A 14,019-nucleotide genomic window follows, 5' to 3' on the forward strand; every position below is an offset into this window, starting at 1 on the left:
TGAATTTAAATTAAACCTAGACATCTCAGAGACTGTCTTATTGAAAGAGAATACAGCAAAGATAATAACCAAAATAGTAATTTTTTAATGTAGTGGTTTTAAAATATTTTCATTCACAAAACAAATTAGTAAAATCTACAGAAAAGATTTATATACTTTCCTGGGAAATACATATTTAAGCAGCCAGTACTTAAAGTTGGATAAATGTTTTTGGAGGTCTATTTATGAATGTAAGGAGGTGCCATGGCATAGTGGCTGAGAGCATGGAATTGTATGTCAGAGAGGTGTGGGTTTGGGTACTGACTCTCTTTTCTTACTGTGTGACCTTGGGGAGCTCACTTAATATTTCAACTCCAATTTTCTTATCTGTGACATGGAGTTAATAATAGTGCTTCTCTTCTGCAGATGAAAAGAATTAAATGAGATAAGTAAAGCACTTAGCAAATTGTCTAATACATAGTAAATTCTTAGTAATGTTAGCTCTTATTATCATTAGCAGCAGTGTTATTATTATTAAGTAATCATGTATAATAGTTTAATTGTCCTTATGGAGGTTTTGAGAACTGAGTTAAACTAATCCAATGCATTACACCATATTTCTTGCAATAATTGCTTCAATTTTTTTGTGCACACAACTTCAGATATAAGCCAAGTTTCATCATTTCTTCAGAAGCTTGCCAGTAGCTGTGAGCCTCCAGAGTGACCACTAAAGATTAGATTATATTTTAATGTTTTTCTTAATTATCCTTTTTCTCCCCTTTTTTGGAAATCACAGTTTGATGGCTATAATTAAATTAAATGAAATTAATGATGGGTTTAGATGGTAATTTCCTGAGTAATGTATTGCTATACTTTGCTATTTATACTCCCTGTTCCATGCCTCAAATTCCTCTATACAGGTCACCTTCTGTTCCTTGGAAATTACACACGTATAGAGTTTCTCTCTTCTCTCTCTGTATGTGTTTATTTGTGTGTATAGGTCAGGAAGTGGTGGCAATGGGTTGGTAGAGAGCATCTTTGTTGGCCTCACACTTCCTGTCTTGATTTAAGTTCAACCAGGACAATCACTGTATAAGTAAGAGATGTTTCTTTTTAAGATTTGCTTTTGTTTTAATAATTTACTAGCCACGGCTATTGAAAAAGCCTGGTTGTGTGTATGTGCATGTTAGAAAGATAAAAGGGGTAGGGAGGGGAAGGGAGGGAGAGAGAGAGAAAAAAGGAGAGAGACTCAAACTGTACTCCTTTCCATGTCAGAACTTGTGGCATTTCTGCCCCTGCTCTCATCCATCTCTCCATTGGCAGAGGAAGTATGGTCTCGCATTTTTAAGACTACCCTCTCCCTTGTGCTCTTGATTCAAGTCTTCTGCTATATATCTGGTCATCAAAACCTTAGTCACTTGCTTTTTAGGTACACCAGGATGAACTGTCAAATGCCAAGAATTCCTGTTGGTCAAATCATTCTAATTACTTCTTTGGCTGTACTTTCCATTGCTCACCTTGTCTTTGGAAATTAAGAGATCTAATTAGCTCTTGACCTATCAATAAATTCAGCCTAATCAAATATATTATTATTACCACCATAATGAAACACCTTTACGATCTATTGCCATACACATTTACTCAGATTTGTGTTGATAAAAACTGACAGAAATCTTGAAAGTCTTTAGTTGTGTATGGTATAATTTTTGAATTTGACCGTTTGAGGCTTGCCAATACTTAAGTCTGGTTGTAGGTCTAGAAGCAAGGAGAGTCAATGGCAGGTGGTCTTGAGGGGTTAAAAAAATATATATATAACTAACTGCCGAGGTTCTTTAGGAAGGGAGACTAATCAACTTGAACAAGGGGGGAAGAGTTGATTTTACTGACAAAGAAATCTCTACATAATTTAGGGACTCAAAGTCTTCTACTTCATTGGAATCTGCCTATATATCACCATCATAATTTTCAGAGTCCCATTCTTTCCCAAGTAATGCCCTATATTTAATTTAAAAGACCTGTGATGTCAATAATTCAATTGGGGTTATAACTTAGATACCCATGAGATTAGACTTTGAGTTTGGTTTCCAGAAATCTTGACCCTGCAGCTAAGGAAAAAAGGGTTTTGTTTAGGGCAGAGAAGTTTTATGTTTCCTTACCATTCCTTGAGATGAAAATTTAAAGTCCTGAAGAACCCATTTTTTTTTATTCCAAGTTTTCTAGTGCATTTAGCACAATCAACCCATTTTACTCCTGTATGTATTAAATTGTTCTGTAATAGAAATTACTTGATCACCCAAAGCCTTGCCTTCTATAGGTGTTGGTTTGCAGGTAATAATTTAAGTGACTTTTTTTCTTTTTTTTTGCTACTGCATGTCATAGGATATCAATATTCCCTTTTCCACTGGCAACAAGGTCATCAGTGCTTTTAATTCCCATTCTTAGACCCTTATTCCTCTGGAACCACTCTTGGCACCAATAAGTGTATCATATAATGTTCAGCAAGGAAAGAAGAACTGCTATGAGTATTAAATTAAAAAAAAATACTATGAGTATTAAAAAAAAAATTAGGGAACAATAAATGGAATTATTAATGGAATAAGACTTTACACAATTGTAGGAGAATATGGAGAAATAAGGGAAGAGTGTGAAAGGGTGTTATGGGTTGAATTGTGTACCCCACAAAAGATGTTTTGAATTCCTAACCACCCCCTCCCTGTATGTGGGAATGTGACCATATTTGTAAGTAGAGTCTTTTCAGATGTAATTAAGTTAACATGAGGCCATATTAGAGTAGGATGAGCCCTAACCAATATGACTGGTGTCCTTATTCAAAGAGAAGAGATAGGAGGATGGCCATGGGAAGACAGAGGCAGAGATTGGAGTAATGCATCTACAAGCTAAGGTACACCAAGGATTACTAAGGACCACCAGAAGGTAGCAAGAGGCAAGGGAATATCTTCAAAGTCTTCAGAGAGAGCATAACCCTGCAGATACCTTGAGACTAGACTTCCAAACTTCAGAACTGTAGGACAATAAATTTCTGTTGTTTTCAGCCACCCAGTTTGTGGTACTTTGTTAGGGCATCCCTAGGAAACTAATACAAAGGAGAAGTTGGGGAATCAATGAAAAGTTACTAACCGGCACTTCCCAAACATTTGCACAGATTCGTAAATTGGTGCTCATCAGGAATTTTGTTAAGCCAGTATTCTTCACATATTCTTCACAGTATATCTAGGTGCCAGTGTGGGACTATGAAGGAGAACTTCTGGAGAAGTTTATGGAAGGCTATTTCTTCTGTTTCTGGAGGTAGGCTGGGGATTACTGTTGGTTAGAAGGCTGGTAATCAGTAAAAAGCTGAACCTGGAGCGAGGATCAGCAAAAAGTTAGAAACTCCTGCACCCCGCATCTGCTTCTCAGTGTAAGGAAAACAAAGACAAGGTGGAATATGCCAGTAGCTCTGCATCTGTCTCTTGCTATCTCTAACCATGATGACTTTCAGTTATAATCACTGATATTTCACCTTTGCATTTCAAATCTTGTGGACATTTCTCTTTTTGGTCACTTCTAATTGGTAACTATACAGGGGGAGAGGATTTTGGGAACCATAGTTTCAACTTGGCCACGTTGGTACAGAACAAAACCACCACAGACAGCCCCCAGGCAATGTGCCAGCTTTTTTCTATACAGACCATGTGCTGAGGGAGTGGTGTAATAAGACCAAAGTTTTTTGGGCTGCTGAGTCACTACAGAGAGGACATTTGTCTTAGGGAGTTACTTAAACTGCAAAAGACTTTGTGAGGGAAATCAACTTTTGTTTTGTTAATTCATTTAGATTTTGGGGTTATTTCGGCAACCTAGGAGCTAGGTAGGTGAAGCAAGATGGTTCTTATTTGGAGGTTAATAGAGGATTCTTTTAGTGATGAAAAAAGCTTATGATTTTAAAGAGCAGAGTTACCAGAAGGCCTCAGTAGAAATACTATACCTGTCAGCCAGTGTGGCTACTTGACATATTGTGTTCTGGCAGGTAAGCAGCACTTTAATCCTCCAACCACCATCAAGTAGAGGGGGCACAGGAAAAATGAATTAAGGAGAGTAAGGGGTTCCATCTGTATTGTGTTTATTGACTCCATGGAGGAAATTGGTGTGTTCTGAACTAACCAGGCCCGGCTGAGCAGAGAACCTCCAGTGCTGTCCAAATGTTCAATGGCTTCTGACTCTGGGGCCAGCTGAGTGAACTCTACACAGTCCTAGGGCCCCAGTGCTGTTTCGGTCACATTTCTTCAGTCTCTGATTGTTTCTTTTTCTTTACATGCTCCATTTACATCTTATGCCGCCTTCTTGTCCTAAATCCCTGCTCCCTGAATTCTTAACCATGTCATACCTTTTCTTTGTGAGACTTTCACATGTGCTTTTTATTTCAGTTATAATCTCTTTCTTGGATTTTACTCTCATATCTCCAAGTGCTGTATAAATGTTTATTGCCATTTGGGTATTACGCTGTAACATCCAACTCGATATCTTTGAAGTCAAGTTCATTCTCTTTTGTGATCAATTTGTTTCTTTTCCATTTTAATTTTCGTATTTACCAATAGTTATTCTATTTGTTTTGTCAATTAGGCTAGAGATTTTCTTGACCCTTCATAATCAACCAGTCATGTTCTATAAATTTTTCTCTTATTTATCTTTAGCTCTTCAAATCTCTTTGATCAATAAGCGAAGGTTGGTTAGGCCATTGAAAATCCTGTGAACTTTTAGGACATTTACACATTTTTATTGACTTACACATCCAATTTGAACTTGTATTTAAAGCTGTATTTCACTACTTTTGTATTATAATACTATGTGTATTTGCCATTTTGCCCTCAAACATAGTTATTTTAATCTCTTCTCAATGGCTCATATGTATAAACAAACAAATCAGATTTAGGGAAACTTGTTATAAAGAAATGGTAATGCATAAATTTATAACTGTTAAAAAAGAAAATGTAAAATTAGTGTAAAAATTAGAAATCTTTAAAAACTAAAAGTTTTTGATCTTTGCTGGACAACTTAATTCTTGTAGGAATATAAACAAATGGCAGTTTGTGTGTATCTTGTTTATGTATATCTGGGAAATATGGAGAAAATTATAATTTGATTTTGAAAGAGCAATGTTGTTAAAAATTTTAATACAGAGCAATATTAAATAGCCAAAGAAAGTTATGGAATTGCACTTATAATAAAATTGTAGTATGTTTTAAGATAATGGAAGAGTTCTTCAGAATCCAAAAAAGATCTACTAATGGTAATAGTATAATATTTCATTACTTTAAAAATCAAACGCTTCAGAGATAGTCACTCTCGATGTTACATAAAGGGCACCCTGGGTAACTGTCTTAGTAATTTATGAATTTGACTTGAGAGATGCCCTGTTGCTATTGCTTTCTTGCAAGGTTTGTTAGCTTATCAGTCCCACTAATGCCTAGTTCCTTCAGCCTGATGCAGAATTTGGTTTCCAACACTTGATGTTGTATTATGACTTAATCTTGTCAGTTTTCTCAGGAGGTGGCTCTATGAAGAATCAGGTTCTCAAAGGGGACCATTGACCAAAGGTTAAGAATTATGGTACTGATCTATAACTATCAGGTGGTTTATTGCATTCATTCCTTCATAATCTTTTACTCAGCAACCTCTTTGTGCTTAATAATAGGCTAGGTGCTAGGAAAACCAAATCAAATAAGAAAAATTACTTATATTCAAAGAGCTTATAATGTAGAGATAATATAAATCAATTATGTCACTGTAATGTGTTAAATATTATTTTAAAGATGGGGAGGCATAGAATAGGGGCAGTGCAAGATACAATATTTAATAAATATTATTAATTAATTATTAAGACAATAAATTATTATTAAGTAGATGTCTTAGTTAACTGGTACTGCTATAACAGAAATACTGCAAGTGGATGGCTTTAACAAACAGAAGTTTATTCTCTCAAAGTCTAATAGGCTGGAAGTCCAGATTCAAGGTGCCAGCTCCCCAGGAAGGATTTCTCTCTCTGTTGGTTCTGGGAGAAGGCCCTTGTCATCAATCTTTCCCTGGTCTAGGAGTTTCTCAGCACAAGGACCCCTGGTCCAAAGGACATGTTCCACTTCTGGTGCTGCTTTCTTGGTTTCCCTGTCTCTGTGCTCAATTCTGTCTTTTATGTCTTAAGAGAGATTGACTCAAGGTACAACCTAACCGTGTAGATTGAGTCCTGCCTCATTAACATAACTGCTTCTAATCCTACCTCATTAACATCATAGAGGTAGGATTTATAACACATAGGAAAATCACATCAGATGACAAAATGGTGGACAATCACACAATACTGGGAATCATCGCCTAGCCAAATTGACACACACTTTTTTGGGAGGGGGCACAATTCGATCCATAATCAAAAACCAAGTCCGTTGCCATCGAGTATATTCTGACTCATAGTGACCCTATAGGACAAAGAAGAACAGCCCCATAGGGTTTCCGAGGAGCAGCTGGTGTATTCAAACGGTCGACCTTTCAGCTAGCTGCCACTGCTCTTAACCTCTCCACCACCAGGGCACCTCAATCCATGATTGTTGTTGTTGTTTGTGCCATTGAGTTCGTTCCAACTCATAGTGACCGTATGTACTACAGAACGAAACGCGCCTGGTCCTTTGCCATGCTCACAAATGTTGTTATGCTTAAGCACATCTTTGCAGTCACTGTGTCAATCCACCTTGTTGAGGGTCTTCTTCTTTTCTGCTGACCCTGTACTCTACCAAGTATGATGTCCTTCTCCAGCGACTGATCCCTCCTGATAACATGTCCAAAGTATATAAGATGCAGTCTTGCCACCTTTGCTTCTAAGGTGCATTCTGGTTGTATTTCTGCCAAGACAGAGTTGTTGGCTCTTTTGGCAGTCCATGGTATATTTAATATTCTTTGCCAACACCACAATTCAAAGGCGTCAATTCGTCAGTATTCCTTATTCATTGTCCAGCTTTCGCATGCATAAGATGTGATTGAAAATACCATGGCTTGGGTCAGGCACCCCTTAGTCTTCAAGGTTACATCTCTGCTTTTCAACAGTTTAAAGAGGTCTCTCACAGCAGATTCGTGCAATGCAATATGTTTCTTGATTTCTTACTGCTGCTTCCGTGGGTGTTGATTGTGGATCCAAATAAAATTAAATCCTTGACAACTTCAATCTTTTCTCCATTTATCATGATGTTGCTTATTGGTCCAATTGTGAGAATTTTTGTTTTCTTTATGTTGAAGTCTAATCCATACTGAAGGCTGTGGTTTTGATCTTCATCAGTAAGTGCTTTAAGCCCTCTTCATTTTCAGCAAGGTTGTGTTATCTGCATATCACAGGTTGTTAATGAGTCATCCTCCAATCCTGATGCCCTGTTCTTCTTCATACAGTCCAGCTTCTGGTATTATCTGCTCAGCATACAGATTGAACAGGTGTAGCAATAGGATACAACCCTGATGCACACCTTTCCTGACTTTAAACCACTCAGGACAGCCTCATTCTGTTCGAACAACTGCCTGAATCCATAATAGTAGGTACTTAATAAATAAATATAGAAGAAATGGGTGGATGGATGGATGGATGGATGGATGGATGGATGGATGGATGGATGGATGGATGGATGGATGGATGGATGGATGGATGGATGGATGGATGGATGGATGGATGGGTGCATAAATGAATGGATCTAATTTGACTGTCCTTCCTGCCAACATCACAGGACTGGGCAGAGTTTTGTTCTGTTGTACATGGAGTCGCTATGAGTTGCAGCTGACTCAGTGGCACCTAACAACAACATGGGTCATATGGGTTGAGATATGGAGCATGGTAATCTTTATAAAGGAAGAAATCCTTAAAGTGAATTTCAAAGAATGAAAAGCTGTTAGTCTCAGAAGAGAAGAAGGTTACTCCTACCAAAATAATCAGGTATGCAACATTATAAAAAAAGCTTAGAAATACTATAATGTGTTCAGGCATAATAAGTGACTCCAAATGGATGGAGCAAAGAATTCATATTGGATTCATAAGTGGTTGGAAATTAAAAGCCAATATTTATAAAACCGAGCTCATGAATTCTCCCTTAAAAGTGTTCTTTTTTGGGCTACATGAACCAGAGACTACATCAGCCTGAAACCAGAAGAACTAGATGGTGCCCAATTACAATTGATGACTACCCTGACAGGGAACACAACAGAAAACCCCTGAGGGAGGGGGAGAGCAGTGGGATGCAGACCCCAGATTCTTGTAAAAAGACCAGACTTAATGGTCTAAGACTAGAAGGACCCTAGAGGTTATGGTCCCTAGACCTTCTGTTAGCCCAAGACAGGAATCATTCCCAAAGTCAACTCTTCAGACAGGGATTGGACTGGACTATGGGATAGAAAATGATACTGGTGAAGAGTGAGCTCCTTGGCTGTAGTAGACACATGAGGCTATGTGGGTAGCTACTGTTTGGAGAAGAGATGAGAGGGCAGAGGGGTGCAGAAGCTAGCTGAATGGACACGAAAATAGAGAATGGAGGGTAGGAGTGTGCTGTCTCATTAGAGGGAGAGCAACTAGGAGTACATAGCAAGGTGTATATAAGTTTTTGTATGAGAGACTGACTTGGTTTGTAAACTTTCACTTAAAGCACAATAAAAATTTTTTAAAAAGTTCTTTTTTATGATTCTCTCTCTTGAAAAATGATGCCACCAACTAAACAAAAAATCAGTATATTATATCTCCCCTCTAACCTCTTTAACTTGTCATCCTCCCTGCAGATTTTACCTCCTCATCTCTTGAGTTACGCTTTCCTTTTCACTTCCTCCAATAGCCTTCAGTCAGGGTCTCTCATCCTCATTTCTTCATTCAATCATTCATTCAGTAAATATTTACTGGTACCTATTCTATTCAGGGAAACCCTGGTGGCGTAGTGGTTAAGTGCTAAGGCTGCTAACCAAAAGGTCGGCAGTTCAAATCCGCCAGGCGCTCCTTGGAAACTCTATGGGGCAGTTTTACTCTGTCCTATAGGGTCACTATGAGTCTGAATCGACTCAACGGCACTGAGTTTGGTTTTGGTTTATTCTATTCAGGGAGGCTGGTGGCACAGTAGTTAAGAGCTTGGCTTCTAATCATAAATTTGATCATGCCTCTCCTCGCTTATTCCAAAAAGGCCAGCAGGAACCAGATTATGGATGGCTTCATAGACTAAGAAAAAGAGTTCAGATTTTACTTTGAAAGCTGTTGGAATCTATTGAAAGATTTCATGCAGAGATGTGTTTTAGAAAGAGCACTCTTAAAGCACAGAAGATAGTGCACCAGGAGAACACACTGAAGGTATTCATGGAAGGGTGCAACTGGTGAAGGATACTGAGGAGGGATAGATAGGAGTAGGAGAAATATTTGAAAACAGTGGGGTCACAGTATCCAAAGGAAAATGGAGTGTGCAAAAAGACTTTATCACATTAATTCTCTCTAAGCGAGGGCAGGGTTTCACCAATATCTGTCATTTCTTCTTCCTTTGGGAGCAGTGAGTGAGGAGATGGTAGAGAGCAGGAGTTCCCGTTTTAGAGGTAAAAGTTGGAATGTGAGGAGGGTCCAATAATGATTCTCTTTACTCACCTTCTTTACATCTCTTGACACTTCAGCTTGATAATGAGGCTTACGGTAAAACTAGGGTACAGGAGAGGAGAATTTCAGTTTGGAAGGTTAATCCTGCTTCCATCTTTGTGAAGCTACTTCCTATCACCAATCACCACTCCTCGTATCCTCTTTAAGCCATGATGGTCAGTTCAGATTTTACCTCCAGAATGATCTAAATGGATCAGAAGAAGAATCATTCAATAATCTAACTACTGGGATGAACTATAAATATATTTCCTATCCTATTCCTTATCTCAACTTGTATTCATTCATATAATTCAGCAGAGGTTATACTGTATATTCAATCCAAATTACAGTATAATAATTTTTCAAATAACATAATGCCAGCAGTGGAAACATGATCCAAATTTTTACCATCCGAACACCCTCTCATTATTAAATTGCTTAGGAAAAATTAGTGCCCAGAAATAAATTTCCTTCTAAATTAAATTACCAAAGAATTAAAACACAAAATTCATCTCTCCACACTTAAAGCACACCAAAAAAAAAAAAAAAAACCTAAAAGAAAAAATTCATCTCTCCATTATGTTTTATTTTGCTGGTTTTTAATTGGATTGGAGTTTAAATCAGACAGTGAGTGTTCCTTCAGCAACTGTAACTTGCAGTGTCTTCCACTTGTTCCTTTAAAAAGAATCAGTAGGACACATTGGATCATCACAATACTACCTGCTTTCTCTTATGACTGAGAAAGTGCAAAAATTCACAGCACCCACAGCAGTAATTTGAGCAAAGTAATATAACCAGGGTTTAGACTATAGGGTAGTCCAGACCCTTATTACAGATATCAGCAAAAGATCATGCACTTAGTGGTATATGGAGGAACAAATGATGGGAATGATAGAAGTATTTTTTTATTTTAGCTTCTCATGATGGCAGTCAGTCTGCTATCAACAGTTCCTACTTCTACAAGTCTAAGGCTTTCATAGTTGCAAGAATAGAAGTAAATGGAAAATAACCTGTATCATGTGATTCTTCAAAATAACTGTTTTCATTTTTAATTCCTTTGTCTTTTTTTAATCTTTACTATTATCTTGGTTAATCTTTATGGTTCTAATGGTGCTGTCTCTACCTTTTATTTTCCTCTTTCAGAAGGATTTGACTTTTTTCCACCACAAGTCATTTAGCAGCAGCTAAGGAACAGGATAGACTGGAACTAAGCAACTCTGTTCTATTTCTCCTACCAGTGTTAAGGATTCCAAAAATGACAACCCCTACAGATCAGCAGATGCTCATTTCAGCCCTGTACTCATATTCCAGGCCTAGATACCTCCCAATAGTGCCTAAACGAAAGTCTGCTTATTACGATGGAAGCCTTTCCTGATCCTAGAAAAAGTTTTGCTCCATGTGGGACCAAGTCCCAGAAGAAGTGATAATGACTGGCCGGTTTAAATTTCCTAAGGGAGTCTCCCTGATATCAGAAAAGAAATCTATCTCCACTTAAGGCCAGATTTCTGCCTATTCTATTTGAAGGCTCTGAAATGCCTATCATGGCTACAAAATGAATTCTTTCCCTGATTAAATCTAACTGTGGCTCTGAGCTCAAGCTCTAAGCTCAAACTTGTGCTTAACGTCTAAACTGGTAGAATGGTTAAGCCCTCGGCTGCTAACCGAAAGATTGGTGGTTTGAACCAACCCAGTGGCTACATGGGTGCAAGACCTGGCGATCTCCTCCCATAAAGATTACAGTCTAGAAACCCTATGGGGAAGTTCTGTTCTGCCACATGGGGTTGCTATGTGTTGGAACCAACTCAACAGAACCTAACAACAAGACTAGCTACATAGCCTAAACCTGTTAAAATTAGCCTAATTTAGGTAGACTCCAGCCATAATATACACCTCCATTGACTTCAAGGTTCAAAGAACTGGGAAGCCAGCACTTGTTAAAGCTGTTCATTTTGGCCTCATTAGAAAATTCAATCTGTCCATGTCATATTTTGATCTAAAACTGATGAGACCTGGGTCTATTCTCAAAGATTTTCAGATAATGCACCTTGAGTTGGGAATTTAGAATGAAATAAACCATATTGCTCCCTTAGTTGCATAAATTCTGAGTTGGAAAATATCCATAGGAGCCACATAGAGATCATAAATATCATTATTGTTCACAAAACTAGATTAGAAGATTTGACTGGAACTTGATGACAAATTGGGCCTCTCAATTTCCTCCTTGAATTATACTTCCCTACTCGCTAACAAGAATAGTGAAACTTTACTTCAACGAGACCCTTAATGAGGTGGATTTACACAGTGGTGGAAACAATAGCCTCAAGCATTAACAATGATTTTGAGGATAGTGAAGGACCAAAGGACCTTGGGCAATGTTTTGTTGTGTTTTACCTAGGGTCACTATGAGTTGTAACTGACACTACAGCACCTAACAACAACTCACTACCAGGCACAATGACTGGAAAACTACAGGCTTCACCTTCCATGCTCTAGTGGGTTTTGTGCATGGAGGAGGCAGGATCAAGGAAGAGCATCCGATGAAGCTTGCAAGTAGGCAACTTGAAAAAAAAAAAAGGGCAGCTCTCGTGAGAACAATGATCTTCTCCTCATTAATCTGGCTCATTATCAATCAGGTGCTCACCAATATTAGGGAGGTTTGCGAACGACACGTGAGTAATTGAACAGTGGTTTTCTTCCCAATATTTTTAACAGGATGGATACTCCTGTTTTATGATCTGAGACAGGAGCATGGGAGGACAGAGAGGATGATTCCCCCACAGAAGACCATGTCAAATGCCACACAAAAATATTAAGATAAAGGCCAAGAAAGATCAAGACAGAAAAGTGTTCAGCCTCTATCCTGGTGGAGCTCATTGGTAATCTAAGGATAGAAGTTTCTGTGGTGCAATTGTTCTCAAAGTTTAGCATGGATCAGAATTACTTGGAGGGCTTGCTAAAACACAAATTACTGGACCCAAACACTTTAGAGGTTCTGTTTAGCTAAGTTTAGGGTGGAGGCGGCTGAATTTACATTTTCAAGTTCCCAGGTGATGTTGATGCTGCTGGTCTAGGGACTATACTTGGAAAACTGTAGAGTATTGGATACAAACATTAGATTGCAATTGAGGAGTGAATGGGCTATGAGAAAGTATAAGCAGGGTATATAGACTATTCTGTCAAGAAACTGGCTATGAAGAAAAGTGGAGAGGCAAATGTTGGAACTAGAGGTTATGTGGAGTTGAAGATGGATTTCTTTTAAGTTATGCTTTTATCTTTATTTCAATGGCATTTATTGTAATGGAATTTGTTCTGTCATACGTTTACAACTGAACACCATTAAAAACTGTCAAGAAATATCTTTTTGTAGTATTGTGTATACTGGATAAAAAAAAAAGATATCTTCTAGTTAATCCACCAGATCTACTCTCTGTACATTTTACCATGCCCTAGGAGGCTAATCTCTCTGGACTGTATCAATGAACTCCCTAGCCATCTGGCTTCCTGTTGGGTTTGGCTGATGGGGAGTTCTGACAGAGATCAGAGGGAGGAAGGAGAGTGAGTTCGTTCCCTTGTCTTCCTCCCTGCCAGGTTGCCTTGGGCTGGCTCTGTCCCTGGAAGGCCATTGTTTCTTTCAAGATGACCCTTTCTTCAAGATTCTGTCATTCCAAATTCTGGTAACTGTTGTTTCCCCTTATTCCTATTTCTTGTGTTTTTCCTATATCCTGCCCATACCTTTATTAAGTAAATAGCCCTGTATCAAAGCCTCCTTGATTGTATTATTTTGAGCATATCATCTGGGATGCTGAACAAGTGTGTGTGTGTGTGTGTGTGTGTGTGTGTGTGTGAATTCAGATGAAAGTGGTGACTTTTAAGTGTTAATATCTATTTTGCTTAAAGCATTTTGAGTTGAATTCAGCCATTTTTAATCAAAATTGTTCTTACTAATATGACCCTTATTCCTCCCTTGTTCTGTGTACATTCGAATTTTCACTTTCGGCTATCTACATAGTGCTTCTTTGAATTTTCTTTTCTCCAGATTCTTCCTAAGTCTGCCTGAACAACCTTATAAAAATTATCAAAAAAATATTCTACCATGAGGAAAAAAATTGATCTCAAAAAAAAAGATCTTGGTTATGAGGGTTAAAATGAATAATTTCTTTTATATTGATCAGTACAAAGCCAGTTGCTATGAGGCAGAGGTTAAAGATGTCCCAAATGTCCAACTTTTTACCCCATCATCTCTAACATCAACTACTCCCTGTCCCCTTAGTACTCTCCTTCCCATCTATGGGTTCAGTAATTCGATGCAAGGTCTCACAGAACTCAGGAACTGTACTTACAGTTAAGTGGTTTACTGCAGTAAACCTGTGTTTGGTAACCTACCATATCTTGAACTAAGGAGGTGATAAACTAAAAATGTA

This window comes from Elephas maximus, chromosome 6, assembly GCF_024166365.1.
Source record: "Elephas maximus indicus isolate mEleMax1 chromosome 6, mEleMax1 primary haplotype, whole genome shotgun sequence".
In the NCBI taxonomy this organism is placed as follows: Eukaryota; Metazoa; Chordata; class Mammalia; order Proboscidea; family Elephantidae; genus Elephas; species Elephas maximus.